This window comes from Dendrobates tinctorius, unplaced genomic scaffold (assembly GCF_039654945.1).
Source record: "Dendrobates tinctorius isolate UK_male_01 unplaced genomic scaffold, ASM3965494v1 ptg000217l, whole genome shotgun sequence".
Taxonomy (NCBI): domain Eukaryota; kingdom Metazoa; phylum Chordata; class Amphibia; order Anura; family Dendrobatidae; genus Dendrobates; species Dendrobates tinctorius.
The window spans coordinates 137,867-163,139 of NW_027361884.1; the positions used below are offsets into that span (position 1 = coordinate 137,867).

General features: G+C 48.4%; 1 long non-coding RNA gene across 2 annotated transcripts; it reads left to right on the forward strand.

Annotated features, from left to right (window-relative positions):
* The first annotated feature begins 9,052 nt into the window (after positions 1-9,052).
* Positions 9,053-18,911, forward strand: LOC141058894 (uncharacterized). Of its 2 annotated transcripts, none has more exons than XR_012222347.1 (5): positions 9,053-9,515; positions 10,466-10,608; positions 15,166-16,413; positions 16,489-16,575; positions 18,005-18,911. It is a non-coding gene; the product is annotated as an uncharacterized lncRNA (long non-coding RNA). The 2 variants fall into 2 exon arrangements; XR_012222346.1 differs by having other exon boundaries at positions 9,053-9,511.
* Positions 18,912-25,273: the final 6,362 nt, after the last annotated feature.

A 25,273-nucleotide genomic window follows, 5' to 3' on the forward strand; every position in this document is an offset into this window, starting at 1 on the left:
TATACTACCAGAGGTCTACAGCAGCATTTAAGGAGCTACAAAAATTTCTGGCAAGTACTGGTTGGGTACTGCAAGTGACAACAATCTCATGTATTCTTCATAAATATGGCCTGTGGGGTAGGTTGGCAAGTCGCAAGCCTTTTCTTACAAAGAAAAAACACAAACGTGGCAATCTATTGCCAAAACCTACATCAAGTCTGCCAAAATCATGAGGGAAAATGTGTTGTGTGATGAGACCAAGATGTAACTTTGCACCAACCATATCGTTAACAATGTGTATCACCAAAAGAACACTATACCCACAGGGAAGCATGGTGGAGGCAGCATTGAAGCATGGTGGAGGCAGCATTTGTGACTATTTTCTTGCAGCTGGAGTTGGGGAGAATTATGGAGAGCTCTAAATATCAGTCAATTTTTCATCAAAACCTGTTAGTTGAAAATGAAGAGTAATTTCACTTTGTAGCACAACAGCGATCTTAAGAAGACCAAAGTTTTGAAAATAGCCCAGTTAGAGCCCAGACCTGTATAGAATTGAAAATTTGTGGGTTGACCTAAAGAGAGCTCTACACAAGTGATTCCCTTGCAATCTGACAAATTTGGAGCGCTATGCAAGGCAGAGTGAACAAAGATTGCAATTTCTAGGTTTGTCATGCTGAAATACTCCTACCCAACAACACTTAATGTTGTCATAAATTCAAAGGGTACATAAAAAAGTATTTGTTTAAGGCTAGTTTCACACTAGTGTATGGCTGATGTGCGGAGGGCTGCTGGCTTCCTCCGTGAAGCTCTGCCCCTGCACCTCAAGTTGACAGACGGCACAGAGAGGCTGCAGCTTGCCGGCTCCCAGTATTCAATTGCACTCGCATCTTTCAGAGCGACTCTAGCTGCGTGATCAGGTCATGTGATCACGCTGATGATGTCACTCCCTGAGGCACAATGGTGGTAAGTGCTTCATGCTAGTGGAGCTGAAGACACCTAAGATTGGATCTATCTATCACAATAAGTGACATCACACTTTCCCCTGTACCAGGAGTCTGCTGCCTCGGAGTAACCCCTGACTCCGCCCTGTCCTTCAAACTGCACATCCAAGCTCTCGCCACCTCCTGTCACCTCTAGCTAAAAAATATTTCCAGACTACATTCTTTCCTCAACCCTCAATCTACTAAAATGCTTGTGCATGCCCTAATCATCTCCCACCTTGACTACTGCAACATTCTTCTCTGTGGCCTACATTCTAACCCTCTTGCACCTCTCCATTCTGTCCTTAAAAGTGCTGCCAGACTAATTCATCTCTGTCCTCTCTACTTCCCTGCTTCCCCCCTTTGCAAATCCCTTCACTGGCATCCAATTTCCGAGCACATCCTGTTCAAACTACTAACACTGACCTACAAAGCCATCCATAACCTTTCTCCTCTGTATTGTTCCGAACTAATCTCCCAATATCTTCCCTCACGTAATCTCTGGTCCTCCCAAGACCTCCTTCTCTCCTTCATGCTTACTCACTCCTCACCCAATCGCTTCCAAGACTTCTCCTGAATATCCCCCATCTTCTGGAACTGTGTGCCCCAACACATCTGATTAGCCACCACAATTGGATCATTCAAGTGGAACTTGAAAACCCATCTCTTCAAGAAAGCGTACAACCTGTAATGACCACGCTGCCACATCAACACCATCGGAGCTACTGCAACCCCCAACCTTCTGTCTCCTTCCCCATAATCCTGTAGAATGTAATCAGGCAAGAGGCAGGGACTTCTTCCCTCTGTACTAGTCTGTCATTGTTTCTTTGTCTTCTGTGAGGCCTCGTTCACACGTACCGTTTTTTCGCGTTTCCGCGGCGGTATTTTCCGAGCGTTTTTGCCGCGAAAACGTGAAACATAAGCATCCCATGCATTCCTATGGGATTCCGCAATGCTGTGCTAATGCTGCGGTTTTTACCGCTGCAAAATTGCTTCGTGGTAAAAAACGCAGCATGCTCATTAATTTTGCGGAATCGCGGCGATCCCACACCCATAGGAATGCATTGTTCTGCTTACTTTCCGCATGTGGCTGTGCACACCATGCGAAAAGTAAGCAGAACATTTGCGGATGGCACCCACGGTCCGGAGGAGAGGATACTGTCCTCCGGGCTTTGGGTACCATATCCCTGTAAAAAATAGAATTTAAAATAAAAAATATTGTTATTCTCACCTTCCGACATCCCGCGCAGGCTTCCCGCCTCTCTCCACGCTCCCGGTCCCAGTAAGCCTTTGCGAGCGATGACGTCCGTTCTCACGGTCATTCGCACAACGTTATCGCGAATGACCGCGAGACGTCACGATCACGTGAGAACGGACGTCATCGCGGTAATTGTCGCAAATGATTACTGGGACCAGGAGCGTGGAGAGAGGCGGGAAGGCTGCGCGGGACATCGGAAGGTGAGAATAACAATATTTTTTTTTTATTATTATTTTTTACATTCTTTTACTATTGATGCCGCATAGGCAGCCTCAATAGTAAAAAGTTGGTCACACTCGTCAAACACTATGTTTGACGAGTGTGGCCAACCTGTCAATCAGTTCTCCAAGCGATGCTACAGATCGCTTGGAAAACGCTAGCAATTCTGCAAGCCAAATACGCTTGCAAAATGCTAGTTTTTCTGTGGGAAAATCGCCGGAATTTAAAATGCGATTTTCCCGCGGAATGGAATTCCGGAATTCTCGCGGTAATTTCCGCGAGAGTTCCGCTACGTGTGAACCCAGCCTAAGTGATATTTGTGTTTTGACGTAACTCCTTCTCATGAACAGCACCATGGAATCAATGGTGCTATATAAATAAATAATAATTGGAGGAGTAGGTGAGATTACTGTGTTTGTGTGTGTGTGGTATTTACTGTGTGTGGGGGGGTGGTATTACAGTGTGAGTGGGGAGTATTTAGTGTGGGTGGGTGTTACTATGTGTGGGGGGGTATTTTGTGTGGAGGCATAAGATAATGCTCACTGTATGGTTTGGGGTCACTCACTTGGCAACAGGATTAAGGCACACAGGAACGGTTTCTCACTTAAACAGACCATCCGGTTAATTTAGACACGGCATAAACCGGATAGACTACAGACCGTTTAGTTACATTCATGAACATAACAAGACACCAGTCTGCTCATGTAGCAGATATACCTCCCTGCCATTCTTACAACCCCCTTGTCTGAGGTTAGCTTCCAGGAGCTCAGCTCCACATGCTGTCTTTTTGTCAGTCCTGGCTTCCAGGGAAGCTGCCTAACTGGAATCCCTGTCCCGGGCAATGACTGGCTCAGCAGGTCAAACCCGACAGTTCCAGACCCTCAGAAGGGCGAAGGTCGGTAGCTTCCCCAATGCAGTTAGCCATCACAGACTGCAGGTACATGGCCTCACCATGTGCTATTCAGGAATCCAGTCCTCTTGCAGGACCTTCCAACACAGAGACCATGTGACTAAACCACAGTCTCATTATAACGTATGAGACCCACCCCTTGATTGGAGGTCTGTGACTAGCCAGATCCGCCCAGCTCTCTGGCTAACCCTGTAAGCACAATGCCTTATAAGCTAAATAAGTCTCATGGAAGTACAGGTCCCAGAGCAACAGGCTAAGAGCCCAGAGGACCTTCTCCTCTGCAACACATACCGTCCATTCACCACAACACCAGTCACTGTCTCACATACCCCCCTCTGTTCAAACTTGTGGGGTTGAACACTTGACATAAACCAGGGGCCTCGAGACATGTCACGCATGTCACCATGCCCTACCTGTCGACAGGGCCTTCTCAGTCCCGAAAACATAGTCCATCAGTCACTAAATTCTTTGTCGCCTTACGTTTCATAGTCATCAATTTGTTAGGCCTCCCCTGCCCCCAGAGGTCCGTATGTAGGCTTTGAGCTTCAGCCCTTGAGCCCTTGAGTCACAGTCTGTCTGTGTCACCAGACCCTTTTTAGTCACCACATTTCTCAAGTATAACCTTCACCCGACCTTTCTCTCCATGACCGCTTCCAATGGTTGGTGCAGTCACGAGACTCACTTACAGTCGAACCTACTGTCTGAGTCTGACACATCTAGTATGTTACAGGGGCTATTGTCCAGGTCCTTCAGCTTTGCCCTGAGAGTAGATCTGCCATTTTCAGATTCTTGACATCCTTGTTTTCCTTCCTGAACTTCCAAGGTTTCTTCTTTCTAGATGTCTTTGGCTGTCAGCAATTCCATTATTTGGAGGGCCCCTTCAGTTCCCATTACCTTGGGTTGAAGGCGGCAGCCATCATCCACCAATGTGGCAAAGCTGTCCTGTAAGAAGCAATCTTTCGAGCCTTAACTGCTCTATCTCCTTTAGATACACCATTCAGCATTTAAGGAAACCAGGATGGATGAACACAGAACTTAAGCACATGCTAAAAAGGAAGAAAAAAATGTTTATAAAATGGAAAGAGGGAGGCATATCTAAAGAAGAATATAATGCTGTCTGCAGAACCTGCAGGGCACAAATCAGATTATCTAAAGCTGAAAATGAATTGAGGCTTGCAAGAGATGTCAAAAGCAATAATAAAGGATTTTGGGGATATGTCAAAAGTAAAAGAAAAGTCAAAGATGCTATAGGATTTTTACAGGATGAAAATGATGAAATGGTAAGACAGGATGTTGAGAAGGCTGAACTTTTAAATTCCTATTTTGCATCTGTTTTCTCTCAGAAAGGAAATGTAACATCAACTGTTATTCACTGTCCTATTAAGGGAATAGAAGAATCCAGGATATCTATAAACAGAAAGATAGTGAGGAAACACTTAGCTAACCTAAATGAATTCAAGTCTCCAGGTCCAGATGAATTACACCCCAGAGTACTGAAGGAGATAGCAGAAGAAATTTTTGAACCCCTCTCCATAATCTTTGAAAATTCTTGGAGAACAGGAGAAGTGCCAGAAGACTGGAGAAGAGCAAATGTTGTTCCTATCTTCAAAAAGGGGAAGAAGGTGGACCCAGGCAACTATAGGCCGGTGAGTCTGACTTCTATACCAGGAAAGATCTTTGAACAAATTATTAAACAACATGTATGTCAATACCTAGATAAGAATGAAGTGATTAAACAGAGTCAGCATGGGTTTGTAACTAATAAGTCATGTCAGACTAATTTAATTTCCTTCTATGACGGTATTACTGATTGGGTGGATCAAGGAAATGCTGTAGATATAGTATATCTTGACTTCAGCAAAGCATTTGACAAAGTCTCTCATACAATCCTTATTGAAAAAATGACTAAGTATGGAATGGACAAGGCAACTGTTAGGTGGATTCATAACTGGCTTAGTGATCGGACCCAAAGAGTGGTCGTAAATGGCTGCACATCCAGTTGGAAGAATGTCTCAAGTGGGGTACCACAGGGCTCTGTCCTGGGCCCTGTATTGTTCAACATCTTTATCAACGATTTAGATGAAGGAATTGAGGGTAAACTGATTAAATTTGCTGATGACACAAAGCTAGGAGGGATAGCTAATACTAGAGAAGAGAGAGAGAGGATTCATAAAGATTTAAATAAACTGGAGAAGTGGGCAGCAACTAACAGAATGGTTTTTAACAGGGAGAAATGCAAAGTACTACATCTGGGCAATAAAAATGAAAAAAGCATATATAGAATGGGAGGAATAGGGCTAAGTGACAGCACATGTGAAAAAGACTTGGGTATACTAATAGATCACAGACTGAATATGAGTCAACAGTGTGATGCAGCAGCAAAAAAGGCAAATGCAATTCTAGGATGTATTAACAGAAGCATACAGTCTAGATCACGTGAAGTAATTATTTCCCTCTACTCCTCTTTGGTCAGACCTCATCTGGAATATTGTGTCCAATTTTGGGCACCACATTTTAAAAAAGACATCAACAAACTGGAGCAAGTTCAGAAAAGAGCGACCAGAATGGTGACCGGTCTGCAAACCCTGTCTTATGAAGAAAGGTTGCAGGATTTGGGAATGTTTAGTTTGCAAAAGAGAAGACTGAGAGGAGACTTAATAGCTGTCTACAAATATCTAAAGGGCTGTCACATTGTAGAAGGATCAACTTTATTCTCATTTGCACAAGGAAAGACTAGAAGCAATGGGATGAAGCTGAATGGGAGGAGACACAGATTAGATATTAGAAAAAACTTTTTGACAGTAAGGGTGATCAATGAGTAGAACAGGCTGCCACGAGAAGTGGTAAGTTCTCCTTCAATGGAAGTCTTCAAACAGAGGCTGGACAGACATCTAACTGGGATGATTTAGCGAATCCTGCTTTGAGCAGGGGGTTGGACCAGATGGCCCAGGAGGTCCCTTCCAACTCTACCATTCTATGATTCTATGATTCTAAAAAACCATTCGATACTCCAACAGAGTATAGCTCCGAGACTCTCCATCGTACCCAAGACGAAGAATCGAATCATACCCTTTTCTCTGGGTTTCTGGTCTTCATGGTCACCTGGAATTCTTAATCTCACCACTCCAGACTTATCCACCATCTCTTGCATGGCTCAACCATTTCTTCCAATGACTTTTTCCACCATAGGAATAGGCAGAAGACTCTGAGCTTTCCTCATATGCTCCAGCTGCCTAGCAGCGTCTTCATTCCTCAATCGAAACATCCACGTTGCACGCACACATCTCCACTCAGGATAGCTACTCTCCTCGCTGTGACATCATTTGTGGACAGTACCAGTAACTGTTTAGCTTCTGGGGGCCAGTACACCTTACACGCCCCCACAGCCTTCTTGAATTCTTCAAGCACAGACTGCCTGGCACATGCCTCTCTCAGGTCCTCGGGTACCTCAACAACTCACTTGAATTTCAAAGTGCTATTCTCTTCACGGACGGACGGCTCCTGTTTTGCCTAGGACATTTCCATCAAGACATCTGCCATGACTGGCTGATTGTCTTGTCCAGCTCTTAGTGCAAACTCTCCCTGAGCTTTACCCTCTTCAAGACCCTTTGCCAAGATGGGCCTTTACAGCTTTGCCTCATTACCACTCTGGCACTGCCGCTGTAAGTCTGCGACCACCAACTCCTTCTCTTGTAGAAGTCCTCCTAATGCTTCTCTGAGCACCACCATATCTTCAAATGTGGCCTTGTTCACGGTTTGACACTTTGACAGGTGACCTCTGAGCTCAGAGACTTCCTTCTCCAGCTCATCCACTCTGTGCCCAGGACCCTTTCTCGTTCGACATGCTCTTTTACCGTCTCTTTAAGCATCTTTATTTCATGATCCTGTTCTCTTTTGGCCAGCATGTGTCGCACCATAACTTCTTTAATTATATTTTCAGATGGGCCAGCTTGCCCACCCAAACTCTGCTGCTTGAGAGTTCTATCTGTTCCTTCATCACCAGGTTTAGCTTTCTCTTGGGTCTTCCATCCATTACCTTCGACTGCCTCTAGGGTCTCTGCTGGGCTCTCTGAAGAATCACTGTTCTTGCTCCCAGACTCAAAAACTGAGTTTTTGTCAGATTTTTGTTCCTTCAAATGCTTTACTTCGGCTTGTAAATCTGTCACTTTTTCCTACTCCCGAGACAACTCTTTGGCGAGGTCCTGGAACTCCTGCACTTTGTTCCAGCAGGTCATTTCCAGCTGAGACACGTTTTCTGCATTCTCCTGCCAAGCAGAGCACAGCTTCTCCTCGGTGGAGTGGAGGGTATGGAGCAGCTTCTGCTCCTGCGCATCCTTCTCTCTGAGCTGAGCCTTGACTACCGAGAGCTCGGACTCCAGGTGACGCACCTGATCCAGCTGCGTGGAGTTGGCAGCTTTCATACTCGACACCTTCAACCTCTCTTGAGGCTCTGCCCGGTCACCCTTAGGTACCTTTCTACTCTCTAGAACTTAAGAGAACTCCACACTCTCCAGCTCTTCAGCATCAGGTTCTCTGTAGGCTTCACCATACTCAACAGCTTGACTCTGGTGGGATCTTTTTTGCTGAGGTGCGTGTTTAGCCCGCTACGTAGCTTTGAGGTAGCTTTTGGTGCCGCCAACGCGTTCCCGAGTGCCCGACGGCCCGCCGGTACAAATTTGGCGCAAATCGTAGAACACGAAAATTTCCGTCCCTTACCAGGCACTCAACCGCCGGCCCCTTTTCACGCCCATTTCACGCAGTTTACCGGGCGCTCAATTTTGACATTGGTCTGCAGTACCGCAATGAACACCAGGTGTCATCATTGTATTTTTTTTTTAATCAGAGACCACAAGGTGGCAGGATTGCCTTATTTAATAGAATGCTAATGTCTTTCAGTAAAGCTTTGCCTTAAATGACATTTTTAAATAGCTTTTTTGAAGGAACCGGCTGCAGGAACCCGGGGGCAGGTTGTCAGAGGCTGCAGGAGACCGGGGGCAGGTTGTCAGGGGGCTGCAGGAGACCGGGGGCAGGTTGTCAGAGGCTGCAGGAGACCGGGGGCAGGTTGTCAGGGGCTGCAGGAGACCGGGGGCAGGTTGTCAGAGGCTGCAGGAGACCGGGGGCAGGTTGTCAGGGGCTGCAGGAGACCGGGGGCAGGTTGTCAGGGGCTGCAGGAGACCGGGGGCAGGTTGTCAGGGGACTGCAGGAGACCGGGGGCAGGTTGTCAGGGGCTGCAGGAGACCGGGGGCAGGTTGTCAGAGGCTGCAGGAGACCGGGGGCAGGTTGTCAGGGGGCTGCAGGAGACCGGGGGCAGGTTGTCAGGGGCTGCAGGAGACCGGGGGCAGGTTGTCAGAGGCTGCAGGAGACCGGGGGCAGGTTGTCAGGGGCTGCAGGAGACCGGGGGCAGGTTGTCAGAGGCTGCAGGACACCGGGGGCAGGTTGTCAGGGGCTGCAGGAGACCGGGGGCAGGTTGTCAGGGGCTGCAGGACACCGGGGGCAGGTTGTCAGGGGCTGCAGGAGACCGGGGGCAGGTTGTTAGGGGCTGCAGGACACCGGGGGCAGGTTGTCAGGGGCTGCAGGAGACCGGGGGCAGGTTGTCAGGGGCTGCAGGAGACCGGGGGCAGGTTGTCAGGGGCTGCAGGAGACCGGGGGCAGGTTGTCAGGGGCTGCAGGAGACCGGGGGCAGGTTGTCAGGGGCTGCAGGAGACCGGGGGCAGGTCTGCCAGACTGAGTGTAACATAGGGCAGTGGAGTGGTAGGGGTAGGGAGATGTGTGACGCGGCCGGGCAGCTTGTCACTCAATCCCCTGTTCTCTGCACTGTGTGGCCGGTGGGCGGGTATGGGGGCGGGGCTATTTCCTTTTGTCGCCAGACATTCATCCCATTCATCCCCCTTGTGCCATGCTGTCTGGCCGGGGTGGGAGTCAGTGGTGTGCGTCCGGAGGAGGAAGGTCGGGTGTCAGCGCTCTGTGAGCCTGTGTGTGACATAGGGCAGTGGAGTGGGAGGGGCGGGGAGATGTGTGACGCGGCCGGGCAGCTTGTCACTCAATCCCCTGTTCTCTGCACAGTGTGGGCGGGGGCGGGGCCAGCGTCCTGTGAGGCCGGGTCACTGTCCATCTCGCCGGGCTCTGTGTGCTGTGGGAAATTTAAAGCTTGGAAGCCGCCTGCTGGTAAGTATGTACACCCCTATGGGCACCACCAATACATAGCTACTGTATGGGGTCAGCTGTGTGGGGCATGGTAGGGATACAGGCTGTCCCGGTGGGGTGGAGGGAGGGGAAGCTCAGCACAGTGTATGGGGTCAGCTGTGTGGGGCATGGCGGGGATACAGGCTGTCCCGGTGGGGTGGAGGGAGGGGAAGCTCAGCACAGTGTATGGGGTCAGCTGTGTGGGGCATGGCAGGGATACAGGCTGTCCCGGTGGGGTGGAGGGAGGGGAAGCTCAGCACAGTGTATGGGGTCAGCTGTGTGGGGCATGGCAGGGATACAGGCTGTCCCGGTGGGGTGGAGGGAGGGGAAGCTCAGCACAGTGTATGGGGTCAGCTGTGTGGGGCATGGCAGGGATACAGGCTGTCCCGGTGGGGTGGGGGGAGGGGAAGCTCAGCACAGTGTATGGGGTCAGCTGTGTGGGGCATGGCAGGGATACAGGCTGTCCCGGTGGGGTGGAGGGAGGGGTAGCTCAGCACAGAGTATGGGGTCAGCTGTGGGGGGCACGGCAGGGATACAGGCTGTCCAGTTGGGGTGGAGGGAGGGGATGCTCAGCACAGTATATGGGGTCAGCTGTGGGGGGCACGGCGGGGATACAGGCTGTCCCGGTGGGTGGGAGGGTGAGCTGACATGCAGGGGGCTGTGTTATCACTGCTGTGAACACTAGCAGGGCTTAGAATAGAAATAATAGTAAAATACAATAATTCGATAATTCATTTTTTTTTCTTTCCCTGTTTGTCATTAGCTAACAGAGCATAACCCACAGGTAACACTTGAGGAAGCCGCCACCGCGCGCTGTGTCTGCTGGAAACATACACTCATGGATGAAGATTCATATTTAATGTATTAATAGAATTAATAGGATTTAGAATAAAAATAATTTTAAAATTCAATAATTTCCTTTTTTTTTTCAACTAGTTAACAAGGCATCTCAGAGACTGAACTGGCTCCATGTGGCAAGGACAACAAATTTCCCTGCTGGACGACATCACGATGGAGGGACGATGCTCTCCGGCCTCCATCATAATGTGGACCAGCTAGCCTCTTCATCCTTTGTTTGGGTAAGTAAAAATCCATGTACGTATCGTCAAAGTAGCTGTCATGACACGTACATTCATGTATGTGTATACATGTATATACAGTCACCTGTCATGACACCAGAGAGCTGTGTGGCTCTGTAGCACTCTCCAGCACCACACAGCGTCCTACACAGCATTGCGGCCTGCCACAGCCTCCTCCGCCCTCTGACAACCTGCCCCCGGGCTCCTGCAGCCCCTGACAACCTGCCCCCGGGCTCCTGCAGCCCCTGACAACCTGCCCCCGGGCTCCTGCAGCCCCTGACAACCTGCCCCCGGGCTCCTGCAGCCCCTGACAACCTGCCCCCGGGCTCCTGCAGCCCCTGACAACCTGCCCCCGGGCTCCTGCAGCCCCTGACAACCTGCCCCCTGGCAGTGCCGCAGAGTCCCTGGCAGTGCCGCAGAGTCCCTGGCAGTGCCGCAGAGTCCCTGGCAGTGCCGCAGAGTCCCTGGCAGTCTCACTCAGTGCCTGTGATAAGAGTGGTCCCTAAAATGTGGGGGGGCGCCGTGCCCTCACCCTCCGAAAAATCTCCCCTTCCATGCCAATTGGCACGTCGAGGGCCCGGTAAGCGACGGCCATTTGCCACGGTCGTTACCCGGTTCTCGACATGCCAATGCCATCAGGCAAGTCGAGGTCTGGGTAAGAAACGTGGCTATACCACGTATGTTACCGGGATCTAGATACTATCCTGTGGATGGAACGTGGGGGGGAGCTCGCGGTTCTGGGTCTGTTTCTCTTGAACCACAAGTCACAGCAACCCAGTTTTGGTGTCTTTTTCGTAGTGGAGACTCTCAGCTGTCCACCCTGGGAGCGACTAATGTCTGGCTCTTACGGCACGGGAGTGGTGGTCCTCAGAGCCAGGGCCTAGGTTCTCCGGAACCGCAAGTCGCAGCCGGGCGAAACGGGTCTTAAAATCTGGGGAATTCCCTCGGTTTTCATCCCCCAAAGTGGCTCGTCACTGTGCGCTTAGGCTAGCCGGCTCTCATCCTCAGTATGTCACATTCAACAGTGAGAGCCGGCTAATGGTGCAGGCTTGAGGGGGAACAAATGCCCAACAGAGCAGCACACAGCCCCAATAAATATTTCCCCACATCAGTCTGGTAATTAGATTTCAAATGACACCCCAGTGGCCCCTCTGGCTTTACCAGAAGTCGCACCAGGGGCCCAATATCTGATTTGGACAGCAGATTTGAAAAGACATTTTGAGGCCTTGGGTCGGTTTTGAGGTTCTGAAACCCCACAACTACCCAGCAGAAGGTACCAGGCCAACCAAACTTGGCAGGAAAATTGTCCAGGATGCCTCCTACAAACAGAGACATCACTTGTCCCCCTGCTGCCCAGGGAATTTGAATTCTGGGGTCAGAGCATGGCTGTCCATTGATGAAAAGGATCCTGGTGGTGCAGGCTTGAGGGGGAACAAATGCCCAACAGAGCAGCACACAGCCGCAATAAATGTTCCCTCACATCAGTATGGTAATTAGCTTTCAAATGACACCCCAGTGGCCCCTCTGGATTTTACAGAAGTCGCACCAGGGGCCCAATATCTGATTTGGACAGCAGATTTGAAAAGACATTTTGAGGCCTTGGGTCGGTTTTGAGGTTCTGAAACCCCACAACTACCAAGCAGAAGGTACCAGGCCAACCAAACTTGGCAGGAATATTCTCCAGGATGCCTCCTTCAAACAGAGTCATAACTTGTCCCCCTGCTGCCCAGGGAATTTGAATTCAGGGGTCAGTGCATGGCTGTCCATTGATGAAAAGGATCCTGGTGGTGCAAGCTTGAGGGGGAACAAATGCCCAACAGAGCAGCACACAGCCCCAATAAATGTTCCCTCACATCAGTCTGGTAATTAGCTTTCAAACCACACCCCAATGGCCCCTCTGGCTTTACCAGATGTCGCACCAGGGGCCCAATATCTGATTTGGACAGCAGATTTGAAAAGACATTTTGAGGCCTTGGGTCGGTTTTGAGGTTCTGAAACCCCACAACTACCCAGCAGAAGGTACCAGGCCAACCAAACTTGGCAGTAATATTGTCCAGGATGCCACCTACATACAGAGACATGACTTGTCCCCCTGCTCCCCATGGAATTTGATTTCAGGGGGTCAGAGCATGGCTGTCCATGGATAAAAATGGTCCTGGTGGTGCAGGCTTGAGGGGGCACAAATGCCCAACAGAGCAGCACACAGCCCCAATAAATGTTCCCTCACATTTGTGTGGTAATTTGCTTTCAATTAACACCCCAGTGGCCCCTCTGGCTTTACCAGAAGTCGCACCAGGGGCCCAATATCTGATTTTGACAGGATGCCTCACAGAGACATCACTTTTCCCCCTGCTCCCCATCGAATTTGATTTCCTACCAAGTTTGGTTGGCCTGGTACCTTCTGCTGGGTAGTTGTGGGGTTTCAGAACCTCAAAACCGACCCAAGGCCTCAAAATGTCTTTTCAAATCTGCTGTCCAAATCAGATATTGGGCCCCTGGTGCGACATCTGGTAAAGCCAGAGGGGCCACTGGGGTGTCATTTTAAAGCTAATTACCAGACTGATGTGAGGGAACATTTATTGGGGCTGTGTGCTGCTCTGTTAGGCATTTGTGCCCCCTCAAGCCTGCACCACCAGGATCCTTTTCATCAATGGACAGCCATGCTCTGACCCCAGAATTCAAATTCCCTGGGCAGCAGGGGGACAAGTGATGTCTCTGTTTGTAGGAGGCATCCTGGACAATTTTCCTGCCAAGTTTGGTTGGCCTGGTACCTTCTGCTGGGTAGTTGTGGGGTTTCAGAACCTCAAAACCGACCCAAGACCTCAAAATGTCTTTTCAAATCTGCTGTCCAAATCAGATATTGGGCACCTGGTGCGACCTCTGTTAAAGCCAGAGGGACCACTGGGGTGTCATTTGAAAGCTAACTACCAGACTGATGTGAGGGAACATTTATTGGGGCTGTGTGCTGCTCTGTTGGGCATTTTTTCCCCCTCAGGCCTTCACCACCTGAATCCTTTTCATCAGTGGACAGCCATCCTCTGACCCCTGAATTCAAATTCCCTGGGCAGCAGGGGGACAAGTGATGTCTCTGTTTGAAGGAGGCATCCTGGACAATATTCCTGCCAAGTTTGGTTGGCCTGGTACCTTCTGCTGGGTAATTGTGAGGTTTCAGAAGCTCAAAACCGACCCAAGGCCTCAAAATGTCTTTTCAAATCTGCTGTCCAAATCAGATATTGGGCCCCTGGTGCGACTTCTGGTAAAGCCAGAGGGGCCACTTGGGTGTCATTTGAAAGCTAATTACCAGACTGATGTGAGGGAACATTTATTGGGGCTGTGTGCTGCTCTGTTGGGCATTTGTTCCCCCTCAAGCCTGCACCACCAGGATCCTTTTTTATCAATGGACAGCCATGCACTGACCCCAGAAATCAAATTCCCTGGGCAGCAGGGGGACAAGTGATGTCTCTGTTTGTAGGAGGCATCCTGGACAATATTCCAATATGAAACGTGAATATACTACGTGTGTTACCGGGCTCTCGATACTATCCTTTGGATGGAACGTGGGGGGAGCTCGCGGTTCTGGGTCTGTTTCTCTTGAACCACAAGTCACAGCAACCCAGTTTTGGTGTCTTTTTCATAGCGGAGACTCTCAGCAGTCCACCCTGGGAGCGACTAATGTCTGGCGCTTACGGCACGGGAGTGGTGGTCCTCAGAGCCAGGGCCTAGGTTCTCCGGAACCGCAAGTCGCAGCCGGGCGAAACGGGTCTTAAAATCTGGGGAATTCCCTCGGTTTTCATCCCCCAAAGTGGCTCGTCACTGTGCGCTTAGGCTGCGGAGCTACCCAGCAAAAAGATGAAAACGTCGGCCATTTTGACAGGGAGCGGGGGGTGCGAAACATTTTCCCCCTGGCATGTGATATGTCAATCGAATAGAGAATTTCACCCAGAAAACAATGGCGTGCTTTTTTTCCACGTTGCGTTAGTGGTTTTCGATTTAATGTGGCGTTTTACTTTTGTTTTAGGCAAAATGAATGATATTCTCCAAAAGTGCCAGCGAGAAGAGGGGGCCCTGAAATGTGTGGGGGGGCACCGTGCCCTCACCCTCCGAAAGATCTAGTGGCCGACTGCCACCGCCACGGAGATATGATCGATTTCCAATGCATGTCTACAAGAAAAACATGCCAAAACTTCGAGGGTTCAATGGTCTGATGCTAGCCCTTTTACGGGAAGAAATCCCAAGGTGTGCCCTTCAAATAGACACCAAAAGCATGTGGCTGCAAATTGTGGTTCCAGAGAAATGAGACCAAGACCTCCGGCACCCAAGGTTCAATGCAAATTGGATGGTCAAGGCCTGGTTAACGAACGGGGCGTGTATGCGGCTGTTACCCGGATCTCGATATAGTAATTTAAATGGAACGGAGATACCACTTTGATTAGGTGGTTACACTTCCTCTTGTACCTAGGTGGCACAAGAAGACGTGGAGCTGCCTTTTTCTTGCAGTGACTAGGGTTCGAATCCTTTTATTGTTTAACTCAATATTTATTTTTCTATTTCTTTAAGGGGTGTGTTCTTAAACTTGAGTAGTGACAGCACAGCCAATCATGATGAGGAGGAAGTTGAGGTGAGGATTTGAATATGGGGCATGTCTTTACTTGCTTTCAAACTGCCTACGAGGAAAGATGGCTGAGAGACAAACTGTAAGTACATAAATCAGCAACCCGGTTTTGGTGTCTATTTGAAGTGCAGTGCCTGGGCTTTCTTCCCCTAAAAGTGCTAGTGTCCAGGGCTTATGAAGGCAGAGCAGTGACCCCAGATTTTGGGCATTTTTTTTCTCATAGATATGCATTGGAAAGTGGATAAGGGTGGTCCGTTTTGGGCAAATTTCTCTGGAATTCAAGTCACTGCAGGGCAGTGAGGGTCTTAAAATTTGTGGGAGACTCTGTACTCACCCTGTTAAAGATCTAGATTCTGTGTGCATCAGCCACGGAGATATAATCGCTTAGCTCCCTATGATGAATCCCATTAATTTAGGACTTTGACAATTTTTTCACCTACAAATTACCAGAAGTCCTAAATGAATGGCATAGTAGGAAAAGCGCACTGGCAAATAGTACATGTGTTGATGAGCATGCTTCCTATAATTTATAGCATTTTTTACAGAGAGGCTTCAAAATGGCACATGCTCTGAAGTACAATTCGAATTGACCCAGATTCCTTGTCCTTAACTATGTGCACATGCTGCGGATTATGTGCGGATTCATCCGCGCGGATTTTGTAAAATCCGCAGGTGAAACCGCAGGTCAAAAGACCTGCGGATTGCTCTGCGGTTTTGCCCTGCGGTTTTTCATCTCCTCAATGGAGGAGATGGCAAACCGCAGGAGAATCCGCAGAAAGAATTGACATGTCAATTCTTTCTGCGGATTGAAAACCGCAGATAATCCGCGAGGAAAATTCCGCACCGTCTGCACTGCGGTTTTTGATTCCCATAGGGAATCATGGTACTGTACACCGCAGCAAAAACTGCTGCGGGTCCGCAGCGGCCAAAACCGCTGCGGAACCGCAGCAAAATCCGCAGCGTGTGCACACAGCCTAAGATGTCTTTATTTTTTGTAGGATTTTGCACACTACAATTATGAAGAATCATTGGTCCATGTTTCCCAAAAAAGAGGTGGGTTGAATCATAAAAGAACATGAGGCTGTGGTGTCACATGCAATATTTAATAGCATTTCATATTCGGTTTCAGCTATTTCTGATGTAATGGTGAAAAAGTGAAGCGTTCCAGGGAGGTGGAGGTGTTTACCATACAGGTAATGTTCTGCTCACATATTCATCCACGTTCCCATTTGTTCTCCATCCTCTTAACCACATTACTCTCTCTGTAGGTCAGAGGTTGGCGTCGGTACAGAATGTTAAAACTGATAAACGATGCCCTGGAACATCAGGATGAAGCATACCAGTTGAAACCCAAGGTACGGAGTCCTGTTAAATTACTTTTACGCGGGATGATTTATCAGGCTATTACGCCCATCTAGCACCTCGATTGTCAATGTGACTTTACACACAACTATTAAGCAACTGTCGCTCAGTAGTCGGTGATGAGCGACTATCGTTCCAATTGTGCACGACCACACACCGGACACTAAATGATATTCCCTCAGTCACTCAGATCATGCAGTGTTGTTTTGTTTGGCTGAGTACATGCTATCGCCAGTATTTCATTAGCACACTGGCTGGGGAACAGTTCCAGTCTTTTGTCTGCACTGCATTAGCACTGTGAAGAGGTTTGTACTACACCACGATGCATGACACTTCACCAAATAGCACTCCGGTATATGATAAAAGGGTTAAACGCTCACCCGAATGCTGACCGAGGCATCCTGCAGTACTTCAGGACCTTCAACAGCATCAGAGATCATTTGATCTCCAACATCATTGAAGGTCCTGCAAGAAGCCTCATTGAGCAGCGGTGTCATTCAGGTGTGTAAAGCCAGCCCTTTGATTTAAAAAAAAAAAGTGACAATGAACACTGAGCAACTTCTAGATCAGCAATCTTGGGCAGAAAACAAGTATTTTGCTCTGAAGGTACACAGCCTATCAGTACAGGATCCATTAAAGTTGTTCACTGACTGGGGTGGGAGGTGGTAGGGGAGGTAGTGAAGAAAAAATAAAATAAAATCAGTTGGAAAAAAAACTTGCACATCTCCACAGCCAGGTTGTCTACATTCAACCCTTCTGATTGCAGGCACAGACATCTCAGAACCTCCCATATAACAAAGGAGATAAGAGTTGGTGTGTAGAAAACATTGCTATGCGGAGGGGTAGACATTACATTTTTATAAAATAAAATGAGCAAACTCCACATAGCAAAGTTTTCTACAGCCCTTAACTTGTTATCTCCTTTCCTATCTGCTACTATTGTGACCTGACTCGCAGCCTAAGGCTATGTGCACACGGGGAAAATCCTCCTGCGGATTTTTCTGCGCAGAATTCACGAAATCCGCAGGTCAAATGAGCTGCATTTTTCCTGCGGATTTCTTCCTTTTTTAGTGCAGTTTTGATGCGGTTTTTCAGTGCGGTTTTCCCCCTGGGGTTTTTGAGAATGGGGAGATAGAAAACCGCACAAAAGAAGTCACATGCAGTTGTTTGAAAACCGCACACCCACTTTCTGCAGCGTCTGCACAGATTTTTTTTTTTCCATAGATTTACATGCTACTGTAAATCACTGTGCGGTTCTGCGGGAAAAATGCATCGTGTGCACATGGCCTAAAAGCATCTTTGATTACAGTATATAATGTATAATATTTTGTGGGTGACAATGTTGCCGAGGTGCCATACCAGACTGTCACTATGTATAATGTTGCACTGTGCAATATTGATCAAATTTTTTTCTCTCCCCAGTTTGGATACGGTTTCACAAATTGGCAATAATGAAGATGGAGAAAGGAAGCTATGCCATTGCTGTAAAGCACAGGAATAAGACCAAATATAGTTTTATGTTTGTTTCTCTAAATAACATGACGTTTGCTTTGGTTTTGTTCCCTTTTCTATAGTATAGTGGTGATATGAATATGTTATGTACATGTCAGCATACCCTGTGGACTTTTTCTACTGTGAATTTTAGGAGCTTGACACTTGCACAATGAATAATGATGAGGTGTCCGTGTGACCAGAGGTTACAGAATGCAATTGTACCCATTGTATCTGATGAGGTTATTCTCATATGTGTTTTTCTGTCACAGGCCAGAAAAAGGAGATGAAAGTAGAATGGTCCTGGATAATCAGACAGTGCATGCACTAGGGCTCATGCCTTGTCTTTCAGGCAACTAACTCACAGCTATGTGAATACAGCTACAAGCAAGCTAAAGTACTTAATGACTAGTAGGGAGTGAGAGGTGCTATAAAAGTACAGAGTACCTGAAGGCCATGAGTACAAAGATGGCTTTACAAACCCTAATACCATTAAACAAGTCTTCTATAGCCCACACACAACTACAACATAGCCAGCTTAAATAATATTTTATTGAATTAAAACGAAAGCTCAAACTGTTAAAAATATAATTCAAATAAGAGTGCATTTACTCAGGCAATTAATCCAGTGACATTGTCAAGGGATGGGCCTTAAATTTATCAGCTCAGATCCCTGTGCATAGTCCTCACTTTGGCCATGATGCCAGAGCAATTGACAGGTTTTTTTCATCATTGCTGATAGCCCTAGGCCTTAAAAGCGTACAAATTTTTATATATATATATTTACTGTGACAGATCTGTCACTTCTCTGTGTGCGAAATTCACAGTAAATATGCAGGTGACTACATTGCATATTTACTGCAACGTGTACCAGTTTTACGTGCAAGAACCATCCATACGCATGTGTGGATCAGCCCTTGGAATCCCCTGTTTCTCTATATATATATATATATATTACACACACACATTGGAAAGAAACAGGGGATTCCAAGGGCTGAGCCACACATGCGTATGGATGGTTCTTGCACATAAAACTGGTACACGTTGCAGTAAATATGCAATGTAGTCACCTGCATATTTACTGTGAATTTTGCACACAGAGAAGTGACAGATCTGTCACTTCTGTGTTTTAACCCTGTAACATCTTATCTGATATACCAGCACAGATGTTACAGGTGGATGGGGCATCAAGGGTTAATTACTTACCTCCTTCTGCACACTTATTGCAGGATACACACGGATTTTGTGTGCATTCCACATTTGCAGAAATCACACAAAACACTTGATAACAATATGCATGTGTGGATGGGCCACAAGTTTGAAGACCCCCCCCTGAATATATATATATAAAAAGTTTAGTTACGCTTTAACAATACACTAGAATAAAAACCATTAGTTTAATAAACAAAAACATTGCAGAGCAGCAACATGCACATTATTTAAAAGACTAAATTTCACCTGCAAAAGAGAAAAAAAAAAGTTAGAATAGACTCAATTAAAGGTGAACTATAGTATTAGAAGAACAGCTGCCTCCTTGCAAAAAACTGCCACTTCCAAACTGGCGTTAAGTGAAGTCATGATGCTCAGCTCCATTGAACTCAATAGAGCTGAGCCTCAATATCACATATTTCTGGAAGCTGTTTTTCTGTTGCTAGAGTACCCACCTAAAACGCAAACAAAAATGAACTTTAACTTCGGAGTCTCTTCAGCATGACCACAGGGTTCATATTCCATCTCCTCATCTGCGATGTACTTGTTTCTTTAGTGCTTAGAAGGAAAAAGGAATGATGTTACAACTGAAAGATATGCATAAAAAAATCCACACTTCTAGAATACTGGCACTCAGCCAAAGTACAGTAATGCTTCACAGAAATGCTGCAAAGTGTTACTATGCTTTAAGGTTTTTCCATGAGTCCTGGCTATCACATTAAAGGGTGAGCGCCGGTGGCAGGATTTTTTTTTTCTTCCAATGTTATCCCCTATCCATAGAATAGTTTTTAAAGTTCCATACAATAGAATTATCTACAGTTTCAAACTCAGTGGCTGGTGTGGCTAGTCCCTGACAAGTACAGTAAGAATTTAATATAAATAGAAGTGTTCAATAATTACCTTGAAGAGCTCCTTTTCTGGTTCTGCCTCATGGAACGTGTCTGCATGAGAAAGGACGGGGAAGGTACATGTGCCCTGAAATGAATACATTAGTATTAAAAGCTGGTAATGAGTGCATCCATTAGCTTGGCACCATGGTATTGGAGTAAAGGTATTTTCACCTTGCACTCGAAGTCTCTTCATGCTCACTCTCCAGTTCTTCGGGAATCAGTTCTGGTATCTGGGAACTGTGGACTGCAGCTGTCTGGTCTCTTCTTCCCCTGGTGTTCTCTTCTGCAACCCTTTAGGGGAATCAAAAAGAAGAAAAAAAGAAGTCTTTGTCAAGTTTATTTCAAAGCATGTATTATTTTCATTTCACAATAAAATACCTTGAAGTGCTGGCTGTGGCTTCTTGACTCGCTGACTTCCGTGCTTCCATCAGTAGGCTTTGTCCATGGCAAATGTCATCCATGTTCTTTTCCCGGTAGTTCCTGTCCGCTGTAAGATTTGAATGTGCCAAATACCTGGCGACCAGACGTTGTTGCACGTCAGTACATCTTGAGAGAGTCCAGGATTCAAGCACTTTTCTAACCATCTGGCTGGTGACTATGGGGAGATGAAACCTAAAAAAAAAAAAAAAATTTTATATATATATATATATATATATATATATATATACACTACATGTAGAGACTAAGTTGTATGACTTTTAATAATCTTACTTCCTGTGAAAACGGTTCATATCATTGGTTATGTTTTTTGTAGAGGAGACTCTCGGCTGTCCACCCTGGGAGCGACTAATGTCTGGCGCTTACGGCACGGGAGTGGTGGTCCTCAGAGCCAGGGCCTAGGTTCTCCGGAACCGCAAGTCGCAGCCGGGCGAAACGGGTCTTGAAATCTGGGGAATTCCCTCGGTTTTCATCCCCCAAAGTGGCTCGTCACTGTGCGCTTAGGCTACGGAGCTACCCAGCAAAAAGATGAAAACGTCGGCCATTTTGACAGGGAGCGGGGGGTGCGAAACATTTTCCCCCTGGCGTGCGATATGTCAATCGAATAGAGAATTTCACCCAGAAAACAATGGCGTGTTTTTTTTCCACGTTGCGTTAGTGGTTTTCGATTTAATGTGGCGTTTTACTTTTGTTTTAGGCAAAATGAATGATATTCTCCACTAACAAAGTGCCAGCGAGAAGAGGGGGCCCTGAAATGTGTGTGTGTGTGTGTGGGGGGGTGCGCCCGTGCCCTCACCCTCCGAAAAATCTCCCCTTCCATGCCAATTGGCACGTCGAGGGCCCGGTAAGCGACGGCCATTTGCCTCGGTCGTTACCCGGTTCTCTACATGCTAATGCCATCAGGCAAGTCGAGGTCTGGGTAGGAAACGTGGCTATACCACGTGTGTTACCGGGATCTCGATACTATCCTTTGGATGGAACGTGGGGGGGAGCTTGCGGTTCTGGGTCTGTTTCTCTTGAACCACAAGTCACAGCAACCCAGTTTTGGTGTCTTTTTCGCAGAGGAGACTCTCAGCAGTCCACCCTGGGAGCGAGTAATGTCTGGCGCATGTAGACAGATGATGATTTTAGCCGGGGGGAGCACGCTATGACCCCCTGATTGCCAATTCCTCTGTGTTCAGGGGCCCCATTGAGGTAGCCCCTTTTAGGTAGCAGTCTGAAGAACGTGTGTGCAAAATTTGGGGTTGCTGGCACCTTCCCCTCTGGAGTTGTGGGGTCTGAGGCCCCAGAAAGCTGATCCAGACAGATCATTCTTTAGGAGGGCTGGTTCTTTTTGAGCTTTCGGGGTCCCCTGATCGGCTTCTGGGCATGCTAGCGGGGCGCACGAGGTGGCGTTGGAAAGCTTAGGACCTGCTCTGGGCTTGATAACAGGTCCTGGGGCCGTGAAGTACTCCCCTGGAATTTTTTTACCCTTTATAGCATGTAGACAGATGATGATTTTAGCCGGGGGGAGCACGCTATGACCCCCTGATTGCCAATTTCTCTGTGTTCAGGGGCCCCATTGAGGTAGCCCCTTTTAGGTAGCAGTCTGAAGAACGTGTGTGCAAAATTTGGGGTTGCTGGCACCTTCCCCTCGGGAGTTGTGGGGTCTGAGGCCCCAGAAAGCTGATCCAGGCAGATCATACTTTAGGAGGGCTGGTTCTTTTTGCGCTTTCGGGGTCCCCTCATCGGCTTCTGCGCATGCAAGCGGGGCGCACGAGGTGGCGTTGGAAAGCTTAGGACCTGCTCTGGGCTTGATAACAGGTCCTGGGGCCGTGAAGTACTCCCCTGGAATTTTTTTACCCTTTATAGCACGTAGACAGATGATGATTTTAGCCGGGGGGAGCACGCTATGACCCCCTGATTGCCAATTCCTCTGTGTTCAGGGGCCACATTGAGGTGCCCCCTTTTAGGTAGCAGTCTGAAGAACGTGTGTGCAAAATTTGGGGTTGCTGGCACCTTCCCCTCGGGAGTTGTGGGGTCTGAGGCCCCAGAAAGCTGATCCAGGCATATCATTCTTTAGGAGGGCTGGTTCTTTTTGAGCTTTCGGGGTCCCCTGATCGGCTTCTGGGCATGCTAGCGGGGCGCACGAGGTGGCGTTGGAAAGCTTAGGACCTACTCTGGGCTTGATAACAGGTCCTGGGGCCGTGAAGTACTCCCCTGGAATATTTTTACCCTTTATAGCATGTAGACAGATGATGATTTTAGCCAGGGGGAGCACGCTATGACCCCCTGATTGCCAATTTATCTGTGTTCAGGGGCCCCATTGAGGTACCCCATTTTAGGTAGCAGTCTGAAGAACGTGTGTGCAAAATTTGGGGTTGCTGGCACCATCCCCTCGGGAGTTGTGGGGTCTGAGGCCCCAGAAAGCTGATCCAGGCAGATCATTCTTTATGAGGGCTGGTTCTTTTTGCGCTTTCGGGGTCCCCTGATCGGCTTCTGGGCATGCTAGCGGGGCGCACGAGGTGGCGTTGGAAAGCTTAGGACCTGCTCTGGGCTTGATAACAGGTCCTGGGGCCGTGAAGTACTCCCCTGGAATTTTTTTACCCTTTATAGCATGTAGACAGATGATGATTTTAGCCGGGGGGAGCACGCTATGACCCCCTGATTGCCAATTTGTCTGTGTTCAGGGGCCCCATTGAGGTACCCAATTTTAGGTAGCAGTCTGAAGAACGTGTGTGCAAAATTTGGGGTTGCTGGCACCTTCCCCTCGGGAGTTGTGGGGTCTGAGGCCCCAGAAGGCTGATCCAGGCAGATCATACTTTAGGAGGGCTGGTTCTTTTTGCGCTTTCGGGGTCCCCTGATCGGCTTCTAGAATTTCACCCAGAAAACAATGGCGTGTTTTTTTTCCACGTTGCGTTAGTGGTTTTCGATTTAATGTGGCGTTTTACTTTTGTTTTAGGCAAAATGAATGATATTCTCCACTAACAAAGTGCCAGCGAGAAGAGGGGGCCCTGAAATGTGTTTGTGTGTGTGTGTGGGGGGGGGGGTGCGCCCGTGCCCTCACCCTCCGAAAAATCTCCCCTTCCATGCCAATTGGCACGTCGAGGGCCCGGTAAGCGACGGCCATTTGCCACGGTCGTTACCCGGTTCTCGACATGCCAATGCCATCAGGTATCTGGTCACACACGGTATCTGGTCACAGGAGCAGGACCCAAGACAGAGAAGCTGCGTCCCTCTAGACCTACCATGTGTGCGGCGTCGCTGCTGCGAACGCCAAGAAGGGCTGCAACTGCAGCACAGCGTAGGACACTGCCGCTCGACGACAAAGCCAGATAGCAAGCGCAATGTCAGAAGCTAGCATAGCGGTGCGGTGTGCACAGTAGCTTAAGGCTTGCCACTGACTGGCGCAGACTGCTAAACTAATACCCTATCACCATGCGTAATATCAGAGGGAAGGGGTTTCAAATGAGTCAGTCACCAGAATCATACATCCATCACCATTCACACATAGCAAGTATAGCCTATACTAGCGCATGGCGGAACAGCCATGTGTTCCATGAGCATGCCCAGTAAGAGGACAGAAGGACTTAGCCTCAGGAGAGATTTGCTGCAAGGCAATCTCCTCTGCAGTGGAAATATAGGAGGAGAGTGCAGAATGTGAGGATCTGTATCCCTGCTGAGTAAACGCAGAAATCCGACTCCTAACATTACCCCCCTCCTAGGGCACCCCCTCCCTGAGCCTTACGATCCACCTACTTGTGCCCGTAAGAGGTATAAGGCCTCAGACTCGTCCGCAGGCAAGTCTGATGTCCCGGTAGATGACAGAGAGGCCCGGGACATGTGGAAGGCCTCAGGGGTGGCAAGATCGCCAGGTCTGAAAAGGGGCCCGTGGGAGACAGCGGGAGCGGAAGTTACAGTGGAACGCAGTGGAACGCCACCGTGTGGCAGGCGTCTCCGATCTTCGCTTAAGGAAGCTATTCCGAGCACAAAAGGCGCAGGCCCGAATATATTTTTTAACATCCTGAGCCCTGTGCGGCCACCAGTAAGACCCTGCCAGGAGTTTTGTGGTCTGCATATAGCCACAGTGACCACCTCTCCAGGATGAGTGTGCCCAGGCAAGAACCTTTGGCCGAAGGTGGGGAGGAACAAGGGCCTTACCCGGCGGTACAGAATTTGGCCTTTGCGGGGCACTGTTGTTTTGAGACACCGCGTGTTGACAAATAAGACCACGACTGGAGTCTTGTGCCAGACACGCCTGGAGAACGGTGCGAGACACCTCCATGGGCTCTGGGGGTGGAACCTCTGGCTCGGGTAGTTCCAGAGGCTCAAAAAAATTGGGAGCCGGAGTAACCTTCCGTTTGGATTGAGCACGCTCCATACCGCGCTCCAAAAAACAGAGGTCAATGCGGGTGGAAATGGCAATCAGTTCTTCCAAACTGGCAGGAACGTCTCTAGTGGAAAGAGCATCTTTAATGTGCTCCACCAAACCTCTCCAAAACACAGAGATGAGGGCTTTATCGGACCACTCCAACTCGGAAGCAAGTGTCCGAAAACGGACGGCATACTGACTAACCGAGAGAGCACCCTGAGTCAAAGCAAGAAGCTGAAGAGAGGTATCGTGCGTGACCTGTGGACCGAGGAAGACCTGCTTAATAGCTGTTAGAAAGTGAGCAGCGGTCCG